This window comes from Hyperolius riggenbachi, chromosome 11, assembly GCF_040937935.1.
Source record: "Hyperolius riggenbachi isolate aHypRig1 chromosome 11, aHypRig1.pri, whole genome shotgun sequence".
NCBI classification, from domain to species: domain Eukaryota; kingdom Metazoa; phylum Chordata; class Amphibia; order Anura; family Hyperoliidae; genus Hyperolius; species Hyperolius riggenbachi.
In genome coordinates, this window is record NC_090656.1 from 108,507,515 (window position 1) to 108,531,001 (window position 23,487).

General features: G+C 49.1%; 1 long non-coding RNA gene across 2 annotated transcripts in view; it reads right to left on the bottom strand.

The window, feature by feature from the left end:
• LOC137538706 (uncharacterized) overlaps positions 1-21,189 on the bottom strand; it is a 93,198-nt gene extending 72,009 nt beyond the window's left edge. For both annotated transcript variants that reach the window (XR_011024861.1, XR_011024862.1), the window contains exon 1: positions 21,129-21,189. This is a non-coding gene — a long non-coding RNA (uncharacterized lncRNA). The remainder of the gene's footprint in view (positions 1-21,128) is intronic.
• Positions 21,190-23,487: the final 2,298 nt, after the last annotated feature.

A 23,487-nucleotide genomic window follows, 5' to 3' on the forward strand; every position in this document is an offset into this window, starting at 1 on the left:
AGGGAGTTCTCCTACAAAGTCCATTGACAAATGAGTCCAGGGCTCATTTGGCACTGGTAGAGGTTGTAACGTGCCAACTGAAGCCTGGCGGGAGGGTTTGTTTCTAACACAAACTGAACATTCCCTCACAAACTCCTTACAATCAGATGCCAGCGAAGGCCACCATACACATCTAGCTAAAAGATCCTGAGTTCGGGTAGCCCCTGGATGCCCAGCATTCTTATGGGTATGGAATAATTGCAAGAGTTGTAAGCGGAAGGGGAGTGGCACGAACATAACCCCCTCAGGCTTCCCTTCTGGAGTATGCTGTTGATAAGGAGCCAGTGTAGCTGCCCAGTCCTCCCAGGTCTCAGTAGCTGCCAACACCACCTTCTGAGGTAGGATGGTCTCTGGGGTTGAAGACTGGACTGTCTCAGGCTCAAAACACCTAGATAGAGCGTCTGCCTTAACGTTCTTGCTACCTGGTGTATACGTAATAATGAATCTGAACCTTGAAAAGAAAAAAGACCAACGAGCCTGCCGAGGGCTAAGCCTCTTGGCCCCCTCGATGTACTCCAAGTTCTTATGATCTGTATAAACTGTAATTGTATGTTCTGCCCCTTCCAGCCAATGGCGCCATTCTTCAAAGGCTAATTTGATGGCTAAAAGCTCCCGATTACCAGTATCGTAGTTCCTCTCGGCAGGAGAGAACCTACGTGAAAAGAAGGCACACGGGTGCAGTTTGCCTTGGAGACCAGAGCGCTGAGACAGCACAGCCCCAACCCCTATTTCAGACGCATCGACTTCCACAATAAAGGAGAAGGTGACATCCACGTGTCTCAGGATGGGAGCGGAACAAAACAACCTTTTCAAAGTGGCAAAGGCTGATTAGGCCTCTTCCGACCAGTGATATGTGTCAGCCCCTTTCTTTGTAAGACTGGTGAGAGGTGACACTACCGAGGAGAAGCCTTTGATGAACTTTCTGTAGTAATTGGCAAAGCCAAGGAATCTTTGGAGTGCCTTCAATCCCACAGGTTGTGGCCACTCCAAAACAGCAGAGACCTTCTCGGGATCCATCAAAAGTCCGGACGTGGAAATGATGTATCCCAAGAATGATACTTCCGTGACCTCGAAGAGGCACTTCTCCAACTTCGCATAAAGTGAATTCTGTCTTAATTTCTGAAGAACAAATTTAACATGCTTACGATGCTCTGTCAGGTTAGCTGAGAAAATTAGTATATCATCAAGATATACAAGCACAAATTTTCCCAAGACCTCCCGGAAAACCTCATTGATTAGCTCCTGGAAGACGGCAGGAGCATTACACAACCCGAAGGGCATAACCAGATACTCGTAATGCCCGTCGGGCGTGTTGAACGCCATCTTCCATTCGTCACCGTTCCTAATGCGTACCAGGTTCTATGCCCCTCACAGGTCTAATTTGGAGAAGATACTGGCATTAGTCACTTGTGTGAACAAATCGTCTATCAAAGGCAACGGGTACCGATTTTGCACCGTGATCTTATTTAAACCTTTGTAGTCAATACAGGGCCTACGGCCCGGTTCACATTAGCGTTTGCTGTCCGGATTCGCCTGATCGGATCCGGACCGTATACTGTACAAACGGAACGTACGTTCCGCATAGCAATGCAAAGTCTATGCGGACGTTCACACGCGTCCGTTCCGTACAGAACGGAGCCGGATCGGATCCGGACTCCCAACACTTTTCCAACATGCTCTATTTTTCGGGTCCGGATCATCCGGCCCACGCACCCGGACCGGAGCCTGACTGCACCATCCGGAAAAAGAAACCAATGGGGAACGGAAAGCACAGAACACACTGGCCTTAAAAAACTGACGTTCTACCCCACTTCCTATGCATTTTCTAGCGGCCATTTTGGATAGGGACACATGGGCCCAGCATTTCTGGAGTGGAGCAGCAGTGACTAATTGCTGAAACTGTTTGGCAGTATGTCTGACGTGGAGGTGAGGCCCTACACAGCGGAGGACCTGATTCTACAGGTGCACCTTCTGTTGACCTCCCAGACCCCAACATTTTTATTTACTTTTATATCTCTTTTACCAAACGGATCCGGATCGCAGCCGTATACCTACCTGATGCAACTGGACCGGATCTGGATCGGATCCGGATCGGAACCGTACGGTTCCGATCCAGATCCGGTCATCCGGTCCGTTTGGCACAGAAACGCAAGTGTGAACGGGGCCTAAGCCCTCCGTCCTTCTTCTGTACAAAAAAGAACCCAGCCCCAGCGGGTGACCGGGAAGGACGGATAAAGCCTTTGGCCAAGTTTTCCTTAATGTATTCTTACATTGCCAGTTTCTCAGGCCCAGACAGATTATAGAGATGGCCTCTAGGGGGCATACAACCAGCTCTTAACTCTATGGGATAATAATAACTCCGGTGAGGTGGAAGTTTATCCGCAGACTTAGGGCAGAAGACATCCGCAAACTCTGCGTACTGCACTGGTACCCCTTTAACCTGAATCTTGGTGGTGCAAACAGCAACCCTCTCCAAACAATGATGACGACAATGGGTAGACCAGCTTTGTAGCTGACCTGACGCCCAGTCGATCTGAGGGAAGTGAAGTTGCAACCAGGGCATCCCAAGTATGATGGTAGAAGTAGTCATGTGCAGGACTAAGTACTGTAAACTCTCTTTGTGTAGCACCCCTACATTACACACCAACAAAGGGGTTCGAGAAAGAGGTTGTCTACTCTACAAAGGAGAGTCATCAACTGCAGTGACCAAAATCTGTCGGTCTAACGAGAGCAAGGGAATTGCCAATTATTTTACAAAATCATAATCTATGAAGTTAACCGCAGAACCAGAGTCTATAAAGGCTTCTGTGGGAACAGTCTGACCTTCCCACGTGTTAGAGCAGGGAAGGAGCAGACGATTATCGTTTAGAGGTAAAGACTGCTCGCCTAGGGTATTACCTCTGACTACACCTAAACGGCAGTGTTTTCCTGACTTCTTAGGACAATTCTGGACAACATGACCCTCCTCAGCACAGTATAGACAGAGTCCTTCTGACTTTCTGCAATTCTTTTCCACTTGCGTCAACCCAGCGTGTCCGAATTGCATTGGCTCGTCTGGAGGTGACGAGGGTGGAGAGGAGGCGTAGGAGACAGATCTTATCATCGATTCGTCTGGAGGTGATGAGGGTGGAAAGGAGGCATAGGAGACTGATCTTATAGCATTCCTACCACAAGTCTGTTTCTGGTAGCGCAGGCGGCGATCTACCCGCACGGCCAAAGAAATTGCTTCGTCTATAGATTTGGGCTCAGGATGTCCTAACATCAAATCAGAGATTGTATCAGACAATCCTGACAGGAAACAGTCTAGCAATGCATATGTTCCCCACCTAGCTGACACAGCCCACTTCCTAAACTCTGCTGCGTAAACTTCTACCGGATCTCGGCCCTGACGCAGGGTCTTCAGCTTCCGTTCAGTGATGGAAGGATCATCATATATAATGGCCATGGCCCTAAAAAATTCCTGAACTGATGATAGAGCCTCCTGCCCTGCCTGAAGACTATATGCCCATGTTTGTGAATCTCCTGACAAGAGGGTTTTTATAAATGTTACCCTCTGGTGCTCTGATCTTGACAAATTAGGCCTCAACACAAAATAAGATAATACACGATTCCTAAAATTCTGAAAGTCAGATCTATGGCCAGAAAACTTTTCAAAAATGGGCGTGGCCATGAGGTGAGTGGGCGTGGCCTGGGTGGGGCCAAATGTACATGAACTTAGCAGCGGTGTAAGCTACAGATAACGGACCTGCCCATCGAAATATTGGATGGAGCCCCCTGTCCTTTATTTAGATAATTTACAATCAGTATAGGCATAGATCAAAGATGTATACGCACATACAATTTTGATTGGTCAATCACTGACCCCCAATTTTACCACCCCCGTGCAGTAAGTGGGCCAACAGACAATGAATTTTATGAACAGAGCTAAAATTGGCTAATCAAAATTGTATGTGTGTACCAGGCTTTACAGCTAATACTGTACATACTGAAAGTAGCAGGGATCAGCATACAATATAGCTGGTTTACAATCAGTAAAGGCACAGAGTAACACCTTACACTGTACACACTGGAGGTAAATCAGCACACAGTGCAGGCACTAGAGAACAGCGTATACTGTACATACTGTAGGCAGCAGAATTCAGCACACTGCAGCTAGCGTGCCAAAAATATGAGGATCACGTTGTGCGGCGTGCTTATCACGCCGCACCGTAAAATGGGTGGGCCATGGACCAGAATATAGGTGTGGTAACGGGTGGAGACAAATTTACATGAACCTAGCAATGGTGGGACATTAGATTATGACAGTGGTGGCGAACCTTTTGGAGGCCGAGTGCCCAAACTGCAACCCAAAAGTCACTTATATATCGCAAAGTGGCAACAGCAATTTAAACTAAATACTGTACAAACGTTTTAACTCATACATGAACATTATGGAAAATCCAAGTTGAAAATAAACTGTGAAGATAAACAATTTAATCCATCCTACTCCTGAAAAATGTATTCAATTTTTTAGAACCTCTCAGTTTTATTTTCTGTTTTAAAAAGCTAAAAAAGTAAGTTTAATGCTATTGTCTCATATGATAAGGATTCAGCTTTTCCCATAGTCTCGCAGTTAGCAATCATGTGACCCCCAACAAGACAAATTCAGCAATCATGAGGCCCCCAACAAATCATGAGGCCCCCAACAAGACAAATTCAGCAATCATGAGGCCTCCAACAAATCATGAGGCCCCCAACAAGACAAATTCAGCAATCATGAGGCCCCCAACAAATCATGAGGCCCCCAACAAGACAAATTCAGCAATCTTGAGGCCCCCAACAAATCATAAGGCTCCCAACAAGACAAATTCAGCAGTCATGAGGCACATAAATAGACAGCATTTCACATAAATAGGCAGAATGCCCCCTTAATATGGTAGCCCCCAAGTTAGGTAGTGAGTGACAGGGACCCCCAGGTTAGCTAGTGAGTGACAGGCGCCTCCAGTTAGGTAGTGAGTGACAGGGACCCCAATAGTGAGTGACAGGGAGCCCCTTTAGGGAGTGAGTGAGTGCCAGGGAGCCCCTTTAGGGAGTGAGTGGGTGAGTGACAGGAAGCCCCTTTAGGGAGTGAGTGAGTGACAGGGAGCCCCTTTAGGCAGTGAGTGAGTGACAGGGAGCCCCTTTAGGCAGTGAGTGAGTGACAGGGAGCCCCTTTAGGCAGTGAGTGAGTGACAGGGAGCCCCTTTAGGTAGTGAGTGAGTGACAGGGAGCCCCTTTAGGCAGTGAGTGAGTGCCAGGGAGCCCCTTTAGGGAGTGAGTGAGTGCCAGGGAGCCCCTTTAGGCAGTGAGTGAGTTCCAGGGAGCCCCTTTAGGCAGTGAGTGAGTGCCAGGGAGCCCCTTTAGGGAGTGAGTGAGTGCCAGGGAGCCCCTTTAGGCAGTGAGTGAGTGCCAGGGAGCCCCTTTAGGGACTGAGTGCCAGGGAGCCCCTTTAGTGACTGAGTGAGTGACAGGGAGGCCCTTTAGGTAGTGAGTGAGTGCCAGGGAGCCCCTTTAGGGAGTGAGTGCCAGGGAGCCCCTTTAGGGAGTGAGTGCCAGGGAGCCCCTTTAGGGAGTGAGTGAGTGCCAGGGAGCCCCTTTAGGCAGTGAGTGAGTGAGTGCCAGGGAGCCCCTTTAGGGAGTGAGTGAGTGCCAGGGAGCCCCTTTAGGGAGTGAGTGAGTGACAGGGAGCCCCTTTAGGAAGTGAGTGAGTGACAGGGAGCCCCTTTAGGAAGTGAGTGAGTGACAGGGAGGCCCTTTAGGAAGTGAGTGAGTGACAGGGAGGCCTTTTAGGAAGTGAGTGAGTGACAGGGAGGCCCTTTAGGTAGTGAGTGAGTGCCAGGGAGCCCCTTTAGGGAGTGAGTGAGTGACAGGGAGCCCCTTTAGGCAGTGAGTGAGTGACAGGGAGCCCCTTTAGGGAGTGAGTGAGTGCCAGGGAGCCCGAAAGAGGTTGTCTACTCTACAAAGGAGAGTCATCAACTGCAGTGACCAAAATCTGTCGGTCTAACGAGAGCAAGGGAATTGCCAATTATTTTACAAAATCATAATCTATGAAGTTAACCGCAGAACCAGAGTCTATAAAGGCTTCTGTGGGAACAGTCTGACCTTCCCACGTGTTAGAGCAGGGAAGGAGCAGACGATTATCGTTTAGAGGTAAAGACTGCTCGCCTAGGGTATTACCTCTGACTACACCTAAACGGCAGTGTTTTCCTGACTTCTTAGGACAATTCTGGACAACATGACCCTCCTCAGCACAGTATAGACAGAGTCCTTCTGACTTTCTGCAATTCTTTTCCACTTGCGTCAACCCAGCGTGTCCGAATTGCATTGGCTCGTCTGGAGGTGACGAGGGTGGAGAGGAGGCGTAGGAGACAGATCTTATCATCGGTTCGTCTGGAGGTGATGAGGGTGGAAAGGAGGCATAGGAGACTGATCTTATAGCATTCCTACCACAAGTCTGTTTCTGGTAGCGCAGGCGGCGATCTACCTGCACGGCCAAAGAAATTGCTTCGTCTATAGATTTGGGCTCAGGATGTCCTAACATCAAATCAGAGATTGTATCAGACAATCCTGACAGGAAACAGTCTAGCAATGCATATGTTCCCCACCTAGCTGACACAGCCCACTTCCTAAACTCTGCTGCGTAAACTTCTACCGGATCTCGGCCCTGACGCAGGGTCTTCAGCTTCCGTTCAGTGATGGAAGGATCATCATATATAATGGCCATGGCCCTAAAAAATTCCTGAACTGATGATAGAGCCTCCTGCCCTGCCTGAAGACTATATGCCCATGTTTGTGAATCTCCTGACAAGAGGCTTTTTATAAATGTTACCCTCTGGTGCTCTGATCTTGACAAATTAGGCCTCAACACAAAATAAGATAATACACGATTCCTAAAATTCTGAAAGTCAGATCTATGGCCAGAAAACTTTTCAAAAATGGGCGTGGCCATGAGGTGAGTGGGCGTGGCCTGGGTGGGGCCAAATGTACATGAACTTAGCAGCGGTGTAAGCTACAGATAACGGACCTGCCCATCGAAATATTGGATGGAGCCCCCTGTCCTTTATTTAGATAATTTACAATCAGTATAGGCATAGATCAAAGATGTATACGCACATACAATTTTGATTGGTCAATCACTGACCCCCAATTTTACCACCCCCGTGCAGTAAGTGGGCCAACAGACAATGAATTTTATGAACAGAGCTAAAATTGGCTAATCAAAATTGTATGTGTGTACCAGGCTTTACAGCTAATACTGTACATACTGAAAGTAGCAGGGATCAGCATACAATATAGCTGGTTTACAATCAGTAAAGGCACAGAGTAACACCTTACACTGTACACACTGGAGGTAAATCAGCACACAGTGCAGGCACTAGAGAACAGCGTATACTGTACATACTGTAGGCAGCAGAATTCAGCACACTGCAGCTAGCGTGCCAAAAATATGAGGATCACGTTGTGCGGCGTGCTTATCACGCCGCACCGTAAAATGGGTGGGCCATGGACCAGAATATAGGTGTGGTAACGGGTGGAGACAAATTTACATGAACCTAGCAATGGTGGGACATTAGATTATGACAGTGGTGGCGAACCTTTTGGAGGCCGAGTGCCCAAACTGCAACCCAAAAGTCACTTATATATCGCAAAGTGGCAACAGCAATTTAAACTAAATACTGTACAAACGTTTTAACTCATACATGAACATTATGGAAAATCCAAGTTGAAAATAAACTGTGAAGATAAACAATTTAATCCATCCTACTCCTGAAAAATGTATTCAATTTTTTAGAACCTCTCAGTTTTATTTTCTGTTTTAAAAAGCTAAAAAAGTAAGTTTAATGCTATTGTCTCATATGATAAGGATTCAGCTTTTCCCATAGTCTCGCAGTTAGCAATCATGTGGCCCCCAACAAGACAAATTCAGCAATCATGAGGCCTCCAACAAATCATGAGGCCCCCAACAAGACAAATTCAGCAATCATGAGGCCCCCAACAAATCATGAGGCCCCCAACAAGACAAATTCAGCAATCTTGAGGCCCCCAACAAATCATAAGGCTCCCAACAAGACAAATTCAGCAGTCATGAGGCACATAAATAGACAGCATTTCACATAAATAGGCAGAATGCCCCCTTAATATGGTAGCCCCCAAGTTAGGTAGTGAGTGACAGGGACCCCCAGGTTAGCTAGTGAGTGACAGGCGCCTCCAGTTAGGTAGTGAGTGACAGGGACCCCAATAGTGAGTGACAGGGAGCCCCTTTAGGGAGTGAGTGAGTGCCAGGGAGCCCCTTTAGGGAGTGAGTGAGTGCCAGGGAGCCCCTTTAGGCAGTGAGTGAGTGCCAGGGAGCCCCTTTAGGCAGTGAGTGAGTGCCAGGGAGCCCCTTTAGGGAGTGAGTGGGTGAGTGACAGGAAGCCCCTTTAGGGAGTGAGTGAGTGACAGGGAGCCCCTTTAGGCAGTGAGTGAGTGACAGGGAGCCCCTTTAGGCAGTGAGTGAGTGACAGGGAGCCCCTTTAGGCAGTGAGTGAGTGACAGGGAGCCCCTTTAGGTAGTGAGTGAGTGACAGGGAGCCCCTTTAGGCAGTGAGTGAGTGCCAGGGAGCCCCTTTAGGGAGTGAGTGAGTGCCAGGGAGCCCCTTTAGGCAGTGAGTGAGTTCCAGGGAGCCCCTTTAGGCAGTGAGTGAGTGCCAGGGAGCCCCTTTAGGGAGTGAGTGAGTGCCAGGGAGCCCCTTTAGGGAGTGAGTGAGTGCCAGGGAGCCCCTTTAGGGACTGAGTGCCAGGGAGCCCCTTTAGTGACTGAGTGAGTGACAGGGAGGCCCTTTAGGTAGTGAGTGAGTGCCAGGGAGCCCCTTTAGGGAGTGAGTGCCAGGGAGCCCCTTTAGGGAGTGAGTGTCAGGGAGCCCCTTTAGGGAGTGAGTGAGTGCCAGGGAGCCCCTTTAGGCAGTGAGTGAGTGAGTGCCAGGGAGCCCCTTTAGGGAGTGAGTGAGTGCCAGGGAGCCCCTTTAGGGAGTGAGTGAGTGACAGGGAGCCCCTTTAGGAAGTGAGTGAGTGACAGGGAGCCCCTTTAGGAAGTGAGTGAGTGACAGGGAGGCCCTTTAGGAAGTGAGTGAGTGACCGGGAGGCCTTTTAGGAAGTGAGTGAGTGACAGGGAGGCCCTTTAGGTAGTGAGTGAGTGCCAGGGAGCCCCTTTAGGGAGTGAGTGAGTGACAGGGAGCCCCTTTAGGCAGTGAGTGAGTGACAGGGAGCCCCTTTAGGGAGTGAGTGAGTGCCAGGGAGCCCGAAAGAGGTTGTCTACTCTACAAAGGAGAGTCATCAACTGCAGTGACCAAAATCTGTCGGTCTAACGAGAGCAAGGGAATTGCCAATTATTTTACAAAATCATAATCTATGAAGTTAACCGCAGAACCAGAGTCTATAAAGGCTTCTGTGGGAACAGTCTGACCTTCCCACGTGTTAGAGCAGGGAAGGAGCAGACGATTATCGTTTAGAGGTAAAGACTGCTCGCCTAGGGTATTACCTCTGACTACACCTAAACGGCAGTGTTTTCCTGACTTCTTAGGACAATTCTGGACAACATGACCCTCCTCAGCACAGTATAGACAGAGTCCTTCTGACTTTCTGCAATTCTTTTCCACTTGCGTCAACCCAGCGTGTCCGAATTGCATTGGCTCGTCTGGAGGTGACGAGGGTGGAGAGGAGGCGTAGGAGACAGATCTTATCATCGGTTCGTCTGGAGGTGATGAGGGTGGAAAGGAGGCATAGGAGACTGATCTTATAGCATTCCTACCACAAGTCTGTTTCTGGTAGCGCAGGCGGCGATCTACCCGCACGGCCAAAGAAATTGCTTCGTCTATAGATTTGGGCTCAGGATGTCCTAACATCAAATCAGAGATTGTATCAGACAATCCTGACAGGAAACAGTCTAGCAATGCATATGTTCCCCACCTAGCTGACACAGCCCACTTCCTAAACTCTGCTGCGTAAACTTCTACCGGATCTCGGCCCTGACGCAGGGTCTTCAGCTTCCGTTCAGTGATGGAAGGATCATCATATATAATGGCCATGGCCCTAAAAAATTCCTGAACTGATGATAGAGCCTCCTGCCCTGCCTGAAGACTATATGCCCATGTTTGTGAATCTCCTGACAAGAGGGTTTTTATAAATGTTACCCTCTGGTGCTCTGATCTTGACAAATTAGGCCTCAACACAAAATAAGATAATACACGATTCCTAAAATTCTGAAAGTCAGATCTATGGCCAGAAAACTTTTCAAAAATGGGCGTGGCCATGAGGTGAGTGGGCGTGGCCTGGGTGGGGCCAAATGTACATGAACTTAGCAGCGGTGTAAGCTACAGATAACGGACCTGCCCATCGAAATATTGGATGGAGCCCCCTGTCCTTTATTTAGATAATTTACAATCAGTATAGGCATAGATCAAAGATGTATACGCACATACAATTTTGATTGGTCAATCACTGACCCCCAATTTTACCACCCCCGTGCAGTAAGTGGGCCAACAGACAATGAATTTTATGAACAGAGCTAAAATTGGCTAATCAAAATTGTATGTGTGTACCAGGCTTTACAGCTAATACTGTACATACTGAAAGTAGCAGGGATCAGCATACAATATAGCTGGTTTACAATCAGTAAAGGCACAGAGTAACACCTTACACTGTACACACTGGAGGTAAATCAGCACACAGTGCAGGCACTAGAGAACAGCGTATACTGTACATACTGTAGGCAGCAGAATTCAGCACACTGCAGCTAGCGTGCCAAAAATATGAGGATCACGTTGTGCGGCGTGCTTATCACGCCGCACCGTAAAATGGGTGGGCCATGGACCAGAATATAGGTGTGGTAACGGGTGGAGACAAATTTACATGAACCTAGCAATGGTGGGACATTAGATTATGACAGTGGTGGCGAACCTTTTGGAGGCCGAGTGCCCAAACTGCAACCCAAAAGTCACTTATCTATCGCAAAGTGCCAACCGCAATTTAAACTAAATACTGTACAAACGTTTTAACTCATACATGAACATTATGGAAAATCCAAGTTGAAAATAAACTGTGAAGATAAACAATTTAATCCATCCTACTCCTGAAAAATGTATTCAATTTTTTAGAACCTCTCAGTTTTATTTTCTGTTTTAAAAAGCTAAAAAAGTAAGTTTAATGCTATTGTCTCATATGATAAGGATTCAGCTTTTCCCATAGTCTCGCAGTTAGCAATCATGTGACCCCCAACAAGACAAATTCAGCAATCATGAGGCCCCCAACAAATCATGAGGCCCCCAACAAGACAAATTCAGCAATCATGAGGCCTCCAACAAATCATGAGGCCCCCAACAAGACAAATTCAGCAATCATGAGGCCCCCAACAAATCATGAGGCCCCCAACAAGACAAATTCAGCAATCTTGAGGCCCCCAACAAATCATAAGGCTCCCAACAAGACAAATTCAGCAGTCATGAGGCACATAAATAGACAGCATTTCACATAAATAGGCAGAATGCCCCCTTAATATGGTAGCCCCCAAGTTAGGTAGTGAGTGACAGGGACCCCCAGGTTAGCTAGTGAGTGACAGGCGCCTCCAGTTAGGTAGTGAGTGACAGGGACCCCAATAGTGAGTGACAGGGAGCCCCTTTAGGGAGTGAGTGAGTGCCAGGGAGCCCCTTTAGGGAGTGAGTGAGTGCCAGGGAGCCCCTTTAGGCAGTGAGTGAGTGCCAGGGAGCCCCTTTAGGCAGTGAGTGAGTGCCAGGGAGCCCCTTTAGGCAGTGAGTGAGTGCCAGGGAGCCCCTTTAGGGAGTGAGTGGGTGAGTGACAGGAAGCCCCTTTAGGGAGTGAGTGAGTGACAGGGAGCCCCTTTAGGCAGTGAGTGAGTGACAGGGAGCCCCTTTAGGCAGTGAGTGAGTGACAGGGAGCCCCTTTAGGCAGTGAGTGAGTGACAGGGAGCCCCTTTAGGTAGTGAGTGAGTGACAGGGAGCCCCTTTAGGCAGTGAGTGAGTGCCAGGGAGCCCCTTTAGGGAGTGAGTGAGTGCCAGGGAGCCCCTTTAGGCAGTGAGTGAGTTCCAGGGAGCCCCTTTAGGCAGTGAGTGAGTGCCAGGGAGCCCCTTTAGGGAGTGAGTGAGTGCCAGGGAGCCCCTTTAGGCAGTGAGTGAGTGCCAGGGAGCCCCTTTAGGGACTGAGTGCCAGGGAGCCCCTTTAGTGACTGAGTGAGTGACAGGGAGGCCCTTTAGGTAGTGAGTGAGTGCCAGGGAGCCCCTTTAGGGAGTGAGTGCCAGGGAGCCCCTTTAGGGAGTGAGTGCCAGGGAGCCCCTTTAGGGAGTGAGTGAGTGCCAGGGAGCCCCTTTAGGCAGTGAGTGAGTGAGTGCCAGGGAGCCCCTTTAGGGAGTGAGTGAGTGCCAGGGAGCCCCTTTAGGGAGTGAGTGAGTGACAGGGAGCCCCTTTAGGAAGTGAGTGAGTGACAGGGAGCCCCTTTAGGAAGTGAGTGAGTGACAGGGAGGCCCTTTAGGAAGTGAGTGAGTGACAGGGAGGCCTTTTAGGAAGTGAGTGAGTGACAGGGAGGCCCTTTAGGTAGTGAGTGAGTGCCAGGGAGCCCCTTTAGGGAGTGAGTGAGTGACAGGGAGCCCCTTTAGGCAGTGAGTGAGTGACAGGGAGCCCCTTTAGGGAGTGAGTGAGTGCCAGGGAGCCCGAAAGAGGTTGTCTACTCTACAAAGGAGAGTCATCAACTGCAGTGACCAAAATCTGTCGGTCTAACGAGAGCAAGGGAATTGCCAATTATTTTACAAAATCATAATCTATGAAGTTAACCGCAGAACCAGAGTCTATAAAGGCTTCTGTGGGAACAGTCTGACCTTCCCACGTGTTAGAGCAGGGAAGGAGCAGACGATTATCGTTTAGAGGTAAAGACTGCTCGCCTAGGGTATTACCTCTGACTACACCTAAACGGCAGTGTTTTCCTGACTTCTTAGGACAATTCTGGACAACATGACCCTCCTCAGCACAGTATAGACAGAGTCCTTCTGACTTTCTGCAATTCTTTTCCACTTGCGTCAACCCAGCGTGTCCGAATTGCATTGGCTCGTCTGGAGGTGACGAGGGTGGAGAGGAGGCGTAGGAGACAGATCTTATCATCGGTTCGTCTGGAGGTGATGAGGGTGGAAAGGAGGCATAGGAGACTGATCTTATAGCATTCCTACCACAAGTCTGTTTCTGGTAGCGCAGGCGGCGATCTACCCGCACGGCCAAAGAAATTGCTTCGTCTATAGATTTGGGCTCAGGATGTCCTAACATCAAATCAGAGATTGTATCAGACAATCCTGACAGGAAACAGTCTAGCAATGCATATGTTCCCCACCTAGCTGACACAGCCCACTTCCTAAATTCTGCTGCGTAAACTTCTACCGGATCTCGGCCCTGACGCAGGGTCTTCAGCTTCCGTTCAGTGATGGAAGGATCATCATATATAATGGCCATGGCCCTAAAAAATTCCTGAACTGATGATAGAGCCTCCTGCCCTGCCTGAAGACTATATGCCCATGTTTGTGAATCTCCTGACAAGAGGCTTTTTATAAATGTTACCCTCTGGTGCTCTGATCTTGACAAATTAGGCCTCAACACAAAATAAGATAATACACGATTCCTAAAATTCTGAAAGTCAGATCTATGGCCAGAAAACTTTTCAAAAATGGGCGTGGCCATGAGGTGAGTGGGCGTGGCCTGGGTGGGGCCAAATGTACATGAACTTAGCAGCGGTGTAAGCTACAGATAACGGACCTGCCCATCGAAATATTGGATGGAGCCCCCTGTCCTTTATTTAGATAATTTACAATCAGTATAGGCATAGATCAAAGATGTATACGCACATACAATTTTGATTGGTCAATCACTGACCCCCAATTTTACCACCCCCGTGCAGTAAGTGGGCCAACAGACAATGAATTTTATGAACAGAGCTAAAATTGGCTAATCAAAATTGTATGTGTGTACCAGGCTTTACAGCTAATACTGTACATACTGAAAGTAGCAGGGATCAGCATACAATATAGCTGGTTTACAATCAGTAAAGGCACAGAGTAACACCTTACACTGTACACACTGGAGGTAAATCAGCACACAGTGCAGGCACTAGAGAACAGCGTATACTGTACATACTGTAGGCAGCAGAATTCAGCACACTGCAGCTAGCGTGCCAAAAATATGAGGATCACGTTGTGCGGCGTGCTTATCACGCCGCACCGTAAAATGGGTGGGCCATGGACCAGAATATAGGTGTGGTAACGGCCGGTTGGAAACAAATTTACATGAACCTAGCAATGGTGGGACATTAGATTATGACAGTGGTGGCGAACCTTTTGGAGGCCGAGTGCCCAAACTGCAACCCAAAAGTCACTTATCTATCGCAAAGTGCCAACCGCAATTTAAACTAAATACTGTACAAACGTTTTAACTCATACATGAACATTATGGAAAATCCAAGTTGAAAATAAACTGTGAAGATAAACAATTTCATCCATCCTACTCCTGAAAAATGTATTCAATTTTTTAGAACCTCTCAGTTTTATTTTCTGTTTTAAAAAGCTAAAAAAGTAAGTTTAATGCTATTGTCTCATATGATAAGGATTCAGCTTTTCCCATAGTCTCGTAGTTAGCAATCATGTGACCCCCAACAAGACAAATTCAGCAATCATGAGGCCTCCAACAAATCATGAGGCCCCCAACAAGACAAATTCAGCAATCATGAGGCCCCCAACAAATCATGAGGCCCCCAACAAGACAAATTCAGCAATCATGAGGCCCCCAACAAATCATGAGGCCCCCAACAAGACAAATTCAGCAATCTTGAGGCCCCCAACAAATCATAAGGCTCCCAACAAGACAAATTCAGCAGTCATGAGGCACATAAATAGACAGCATTTCACATAAATAGGCAGAATGCCCCCTTAATATGGTAGCCCCCAAGTTAGGTAGTGAGTGACAGGGACCCCCAGGTTAGCTAGTGAGTGACAGGCGCCTCCAGTTAGGTAGTGAGTGACAGGGACCCCAATAGTGAGTGACAGGGAGCCCCTTTTGGGAGTGAGTGAGTGCCAGGGAGCCCCTTTAGGGAGTGAGTGAGTGCCAGGGAGCCCCTTTAGGCAGTGAGTGAGTGCCAGGGAGCCCCTTTAGGCAGTGAGTGAGTGCCAGGGAGCCCCTTTAGGGAGTGAGTGGGTGAGTGACAGGAAGCCCCTTTAGGGAGTGAGTGAGTGACAGGGAGCCCCTTTAGGCAGTGAGTGAGTGACAGGGAGCCCCTTTAGGCAGTGAGTGAGTGACAGGGAGCCCCTTTAGGCAGTGAGTGAGTGACAGGGAGCCCCTTTAGGTAGTGAGTGAGTGACAGGGAGCCCCTTTAGGCAGTGAGTGAGTGCCAGGGAGCCCCTTTAGGGAGTGAGTGAGTGCCAGGGAGCCCCTTTAGGCAGTGAGTGAGTTCCAGGGAGCCCCTTTAGGCAGTGAGTGAGTGCCAGGGAGCCCCTTTAGGGAGTGAGTGAGTGCCAGGGAGCCCCTTTAGGGAGTGAGTGAGTGCCAGGGAGCCCCTTTAGGGACTGAGTGCCAGGGAGCCCCTTTAGTGACTGAGTGAGTGACAGGGAGGCCCTTTAGGTAGTGAGTGAGTGCCAGGGAGCCCCTTTAGGGAGTGAGTGCCAGGGAGCCCCTTTAGGGAGTGAGTGCCAGGGAGCCCCTTTAGGGAGTGAGTGAGTGCCAGGGAGCCCCTTTAGGCAGTGAGTGAGTGAGTGCCAGGGAGCCCCTTTAGGGAGTGAGTGAGTGCCAGGGAGCCCCTTTAGGGAGTGAGTGAGTGACAGGGAGCCCCTTTAGGAAGTGAGTGAGTGACAGGGAGCCCCTTTAGGAAGTGAGTGAGTGACAGGGAGGCCCTTTAGGAAGTGAGTGAGTGACCGGGAGGCCTTTTAGGAAGTGAGTGAGTGACAGGGAGGCCCTTTAGGTAGTGAGTGAGTGCCAGGGAGCCCCTTTAGGGAGTGAGTGAGTGACAGGGAGCCCCTTTAGGCAGTGAGTGAGTGACAGGGAGCCCCTTTAGGGAGTGAGTGAGTGCCAGGGAGCCCGAAAGAGGTTGTCTACTCTACAAAGGAGAGTCATCAACTGCAGTGACCAAAATCTGTCGGTCTAACGAGAGCAAGGGAATTGCCAATTATTTTACAAAATCATAATCTATGAAGTTAACCGCAGAACCAGAGTCTATAAAGGCTTCTGTGGGAACAGTCTGACCTTCCCACGTGTTAGAGCAGGGAAGGAGCAGACGATTATCGTTTAGAGGTAAAGACTGCTCGCCTAGGGTATTACCTCTGACTACACCTAAACGGCAGTGTTTTCCTGACTTCTTAGGACAATTCTGGACAACATGACCCTCCTCAGCACAGTATAGACAGAGTCCTTCTGACTTTCTGCAATTCTTTTCCACTTGCGTCAACCCAGCGTGTCCGAATTGCATTGGCTCGTCTGGAGGTGACGAGGGTGGAGAGGAGGCGTAGGAGACAGATCTTATCATCGGTTCGTCTGGAGGTGATGAGGGTGGAAAGGAGGCATAGGAGACTGATCTTATAGCATTCCTACCACAAGTCTGTTTCTGGTAGCGCAGGCGGCGATCTACCCGCACGGCCAAAGAAATTGCTTCATCTATAGATTTGGGCTCAGGATGTCCTAACATCAAATCAGAGATTGTATCAGACAATCCTGACAGGAAACAGTCTAGCAATGCATATGTTCCCCACCTAGCTGACACAGCCCACTTCCTAAACTCTGCTGCGTAAACTTCTACCGGATCTCGGCCCTGACGCAGGGTCTTCAGCTTCCGTTCAGTGATGGAAGGATCATCATATATAATGGCCATGGCCCTAAAAAATTCCTGAACTGATGATAGAGCCTCCTGCCCTGCCTGAAGACTATATGCCCATGTTTGTGAATCTCCTGACAAGAGGCTTTTTATAAATGTTACCCTCTGGTGCTCTGATCTTGACAAATTAGGCCTCAACACAAAATAAGATAATACACGATTCCTAAAATTCTGAAAGTCAGATCTATGGCCAGAAAACTTTTCAAAAATGGGCGTGGCCATGAGGTGAGTGGGCGTGGCCTGGGTGGGGCCAAATGTACATGAACTTAGCAGCGGTGTAAGCTACAGATAACGGACCTGCCCATCGAAATATTGGATGGAGCCCCCTGTCCTTTATTTAGATAATTTACAATCAGTATAGGCATAGATCAAAGATGTATACGCACATACAATTTTGATTGGTCAATCACTGACCCCCAATTTTACCACCCCCGTGCAGTAAGTGGGCCAACAGACAATGAATTTTATGAACAGAGATAAAATTGGCTAATCAAAATTGTATGTTTGTACCAGGCTTTACAGCTAATACTGTACATACTGAAAGTAGCAGGGATCAGCATACAATATAGCTGGTTTACAATCAGTAAAGGCACAGAGTAACACCTTACACTGTACACACTGGAGGTAAATCAGCACACAGTGCAGGCACTAGAGAACAGCGTATACTGTACATACTGTAGGCAGCAGAATTCAGCACACTGCAGCTAGCGTGCCAAAAATATGAGGATCACGTTGTGCGGCGTGCTTATCGCGCCGCACCGTAAAATGGGTGGGCCATGGACCAGAATATAGGTGTGGTAACGGGTGGAGACAAATTTACATGAACCTAGCAATGGTGGGACATTAGATTATGACAGTGGTGGCGAACCTTTTGGAGGCCGAGTGCCCAAACTGCAACCCAAAAGTCACTTATATATCGCAAAGTGGCAACAGCAATTTAAACTAAATACTGTACAAACGTTTTAACTCATACATGAACATTATGGAAAATCCAAGTTGAAAATAAACTGTGAAGATAAACAATTTCATCCATCCTACTCCTGAAAAATGTATTCAATTTTTTAGAACCTCTCAGTTTTATTTTCTGTTTTAAAAAGCTAAAAAAGTAAGTTTAATGCTATTGTCTCATATGATAAGGATTCAGCTTTTACCATAGTCTCGTAGTTAGCAATCATGTGACCCCCAACAAGACAAATTCAGCAATCATGAGGCCCCCAACAAATCATGAGGCCCCCAACAAGACAAATTCAGCAATCATGAGGCCTCCAACAAATCATGAGGCCCCCAACAAGACAAATTCAGCTATCATGAGGCCCCCAACAAATCATGAGGCCCCCAACAAGACAAATTCAGCAATCTTGAGGCCCCCAACAAATCATAAGGCTCCCAACAAGACAAATTCAGCAGTCATGAGGCACATAAATAGACAGCATTTCACATCAATAGGCAGAATGCCCCCTTAATATGGTAGCCCCCAAGTTAGGTAGTGAGTGACAGGGACCCCCAGGTTAGCTAGTGAGTGACAGGCGCCTCCAGTTAGGTAGTGAGTGACAGGGACCCCAATAGTGAGTGACAGGGAGCCCCTTTAGGGAGTGAGTGAGTGCCAGGGAGCCCCTTTAGGGAGTGAGTGAGTGCCAGGGAGCCCCTTTAGGCAGTGAGTGAGTGCCAGGGAGCCCTTTTAGGCAGTGAGTGAGTGCCAGGGAGCCCCTTTAGGGAGTGAGTGGGTGAGTGACAGGAAGCCCCTTTAGGGAGTGAGTGAGTGACAGGGAGCCCCTTTAGGCAGTGAGTGAGTGACAGGGAGCCCCTTTAGGCAGTGAGTGAGTGACAGGGAGCCCCTTTAGGCAGTGAGTGAGTGACAGGGAGCCCCTTTAGGCAGTGAGTGAGTGACAGGGAGCCCCTTTAGGTAGTGAGTGAGTGACAGGGAGCCCCTTTAGGCAGTGAGTGAGTGCCAGGGAGCCCCTTTAGGGAGTGAGTGAGTGCCAGGGAGCCCCTTTAGGCAGTGAGTGAGTTCCAGGGAGCCCCTTTAGGCAGTGAGTGAGTGCCAGGGAGCCCCTTTAGGGAGTGAGTGAGTGCCAGGGAGCCCCTTTAGGGAGTGAGTGAGTGCAAGGGAGCCCCTTTAGGGACTGAGTGCCAGGGAGCCCCTTTAGGGACTGAGTGAGTGACAGGGAGGCCCTTTAGGTAGTGAGTGAGTGCCAGGGAGCCCCTTTAGGGAGTGAGTGCCAGGGAGCCCCTTTAGGGAGTGAGTGCCAGGGAGCCCCTTTAGGGAGTGAGTGAGTGCCAGGGAGCCCCTTTAGGGAGTGAGTGAGTGCCAGGGAGCCCCTTTAGGGAGTGAGTGAGTGCCAGGGAGCCCCTTTATGGAGTGAGTGAGTGCCAGGAAGCCCCTTTAGGGAGTGAGTGAGTGACAGGGAGCCCCTTTAGGAAGTGAGTGAGTGACAGGGAGCCCCTTTAGGAAGTGAGTGAGTGACAGGGAGGCCCTTTAGGAAGTGAGTGAGTGACAGGGAGGCCTTTTAGGAAGTGAGTGAGTGACAGGGAGGCCCTTTAGGTAGTGAGTGAGTGCCAGGGAGCCCCTTTAGGGAGTGAGTGAGTGACAGGGAGCCCCTTTAGGCAGTGAGTGAGTGACAGGGAGCCCCTTTAGGGAGTGAGTGAGTGACAGGGAGCCCCTTTAGGAAGTGAGTGAGTGACAGGGAGGCCCTTTAGGTAGTGAGTGAGTGACAGGGAGCCCCTTTAGGGAGTGAGTGAGTGACAGGGAGGCCCTTTAGGGAGTGAGTGAGTGACAGGAAGGCCCCCCCCCCTCTAGCCGCCGCCGCTCCCCGCCCCCTTACCTTGCAGCAGACCTCAGGATCAGCAGCGACCTGACCAGTACCAGCGGGCGCCGGACGCACCCGCTCGATATGCGGAAGTGATGTTACTTCCGCATATCAGTGCGGGCGCTGGGTCCTAGCGCCCGCACGATTGGTCGCCGGCTCGCCGCCTGATCCTGAGGTCTAAGTGACGCGGTGGCAGCGGCTGCGGCGGCTGGAGGGAGCCGCTGAGATCCGTGGCACCCCAGGACAGATTGGGGGCATGTGCCACCCCAAAATAGGGCTAGCGACGCCCCTGGATACAGTACAGAAGCGGAAGACTGATTCAACGTCAGGGACAGGCAGGGTCGGCAACGTGAATCAGATAGGCTGAGGTACAGAATCGACAAACGGAAGAATAGTCAGAGCAAGCAAAAGGTCATAACAAATAAACAATGCACTAGTACTTTAAAGCTATCAACAGAATCTAGCTAAGTGTGGATCCCCAGCTCCGGCCGGTTCTAGCACACTTTGGGATCTGACTGGGGTCTGAGCGCTAACACACTATAGCATTCGCAACAGCAGACGCGGAGCTACTGACAGACCTGCTCTATATATACTCAACATGCTCCACAGCGCCGCCTCAGTCACTCAGCCAATCCGGATGCTAGCTGGAGTCAGCTGACCGCATGATCAGCTGACTCCCCTCTTAGCAGCATAAAGGTCCTGTCGCTCTGCTCGCGCGCACATAGCTCTTAGCCTGTGAGCAATGGAAGGACCAGGCATAACCTGAGCATGTAACCACGCGGCAGAGGCCGCAGGCTGACACACGGAGATAGCCGCCATGCCGCTAGACTCAGCGGCGGCATCTCCGCTATTCCTTACAGTTCCCTTCTGGTTCAATTCTGGTCTAATTCTGGTATTAGTATTTTCTTTACACCTAGAGTTACAGATGCACTTTGGGTTCAGGTGGTCAAAACTGACCAGTGGTCAAAATTGACCTCCTATCCTAGCTATATGCAAGCAGGCTGCCAGCATCTTAATTAGCAGACTGAATGCAGGTGAGATGGTGGAGTATTTAAATGGGAGTCTCAGCCTTGTAGGCTGGATTTAAAGGAGACTCTGCATGTGGCTGGACAGATTTGTAACTCACAGATCAAACACAGCATACAACACTCTCATAAACAAGCAAGCCCTAACAGCTAGTAAGGCAATAAATTGTATGCTAATTTAAGGCCAAGATCTCGATAAGGCCACAGGCTGGGAACTAGTGGAATGGAACCAAAGATCAAAGGTTGACAAATTTAGAACCATGAATATCCCAGTCAGATAGCAGGGCATGGTATGTTATCAACAGACATATAATATTGCAATCAGATAGAAAATCGATAGTTAAAGCTGGGAGCGTACCATAGACAGACAGATATTGCAATCAGATAGAAAATCGATAGTTGAAGCTGGGAGCGTACCTGAAAAACAAAATGGATGATGTCAGCTGAGGAGGAATGAGCATGATGGTAGATGTTTCTTTCTGGTCTAATTCTGGTCTTAGTATTTTCTTTACACTTAGAGTTAGGGCCCGTTTCCACTATAGCGTTACGAAATCGCCGGCAAATCACCGCAGGCAAATCGCATGCGGGTGCGATTCCGCATGCGTTTTTTGCCGCGATTTCGCATGCGATTTCGCATAGGTAAGGCTGTATGCGATTTTAACCATGTCACTGCCTGTGTGAATTAACATGGGTACCTATGCGAAATCGCGGCAAAAAACGCATGGGGAAAACGCATGCGATTTCCCTATTAAATACATTGCGTGCGATTCGCCTGCATTCCACACGCAGGCGAATTCTGAGGCCCCTACCCTGCAGATTTTTTCTGCACAGAAAAACGTGCGGGGAAACGCACAAGTGGAAACAGTCCCATCCACTTGTACTGACTGTGCGAATCCGCATGCGTTGCCCGCATGCGGATTCGCGATAGTGGAAACGGGCCCTCACAGATACATTTTGGGTTCAGGTGTTCAAAATTGACTTCCTATCCTAGCTATATGCAAACAGGCTGCAGGTGAGATGGTGGAGTGTTTGAATACTAAGTCTGTGCTACATTCACAGTGCACACGTTGCATTTGTGTGTAACGTGTAGCGTTATTAGAAAGTGCTGCATGCTGTGCGTTACACACGTTATTAGCTGCGTTAGACTGTTTGCACATGCTCAGTAATGACTTGGAAGCATACTTTTCATTGCCTGTATGCTCCACAGCAGTGGTCCTCAAACTAAGGCCCGAGGGCCGAATGTGGCCCCCTGAGGCTTTTTCACCAGCCCCTCACACACAAAATGTATTACTTATAGATGCGGTCAGCTATATCTTTAAATATTGGTGGTTTGCATATAGAATAGCAGTGCTGGCAACGCCCATCCACATGGAAGCCAGAAAGCAGTAATTCGCTGGTTTCCAATCAAATTCCACATCAGGTGACACTGCTGTTCACTGCAGGTTGTCACCTGGGTATGCTTCACTTTCTGGCTCGCAAAGACTTCTACATCATTTTATGTATGCTCCGGCCCCGCAGCAGTCTGAAGTATGTTGACCCGGCCCTCGACCCAAAACGTTTGGGGACCCCTGCTCTACAGTATTCAACGATAACGGGGCATTAAGTTGCGTTGCGATCTTAACATCCCATCAAAATGCAACGTCCTACTGTGAAAGAGGCCTTAGTGGTTAAATAAATATAACCCTTTTTTTCTTTCCCTCCCTCCCCCCCGCCAGCCAATCACCGCAATTGGTTCTTATAGACTTCAGCCTGTCACACAGCTGTCCCCAGTACAGCGCTACCTTAGATCGCAGGGCTGTACCTTTTAAATAGACGTGACTTTCGCTGTCTAACAGTATCCTAGTGGCAATCACTGCTGGGAGACTGATGGCGGAACGGAGCATTATTCAAGCGGAGATGCACGTGCATTGGTGAGCTCGATCTACTGCAAAACCCCGCCCCAGGACTTGACGCCAGTTGGTCGTTAACAAGTTAAGAAGTTAAACATAACTAGGCAGTGTTACCTGGCTTCTTCTGTGCTGGCAGTATTGTCTTTCTGCTGGGCAGGCTGACTGCCGCCAGGTTATCTGGCAGTTCCCCCATAGCATTCCCTGACCTTCTACTGTACCCCTTCCCATGCTCCTCCCATTTAGGCACCACACTTCCCAGCATGCCCCATAGAAGAACCGCAGTTCCCTGCATGCCCCATAGAAGAACCGCAGTTCCCTGCATGCCCACATAAAAGCATCACAGTGCCCAGCATGGCACCATAGCACCCAGTATGCCCTCATAGAGGCACCACTGCACCTAGCATACCCCCGATTGATGCACCACAGCGCCCTGAATGCCCGCCATTGAGGCACCACAGCTGACTCTGTCTGAGGGACATCCGGGGCACCCCAGAATAGATCCAGGGCTCATGCCACTGATCTTTGGGGCCGGCAACACCCCTGATTATTGCAGATGGCGAGCTGCATGCCTGAATGTACTGTAGGTGAAATAGGTTTCTGTATTGGTTTAGATTTGGACACCCATGTTTATTGTGATAAACTGGAAACATTTAAAGCGGACCTGAACTCAGAATGTCTTCTCTGCTTGAAAAGATATGAAACAGCAAATTAACCTTTAACCTCCCTGGCGGTAACCCCAAGTCAGGCTCGGGGTTGGAAATCCGCAGCTCAGAGTGGTAACCCCGAGCCAGACTCTTGGTGACCGCCGGCAGGACTGTGCAGAGCATA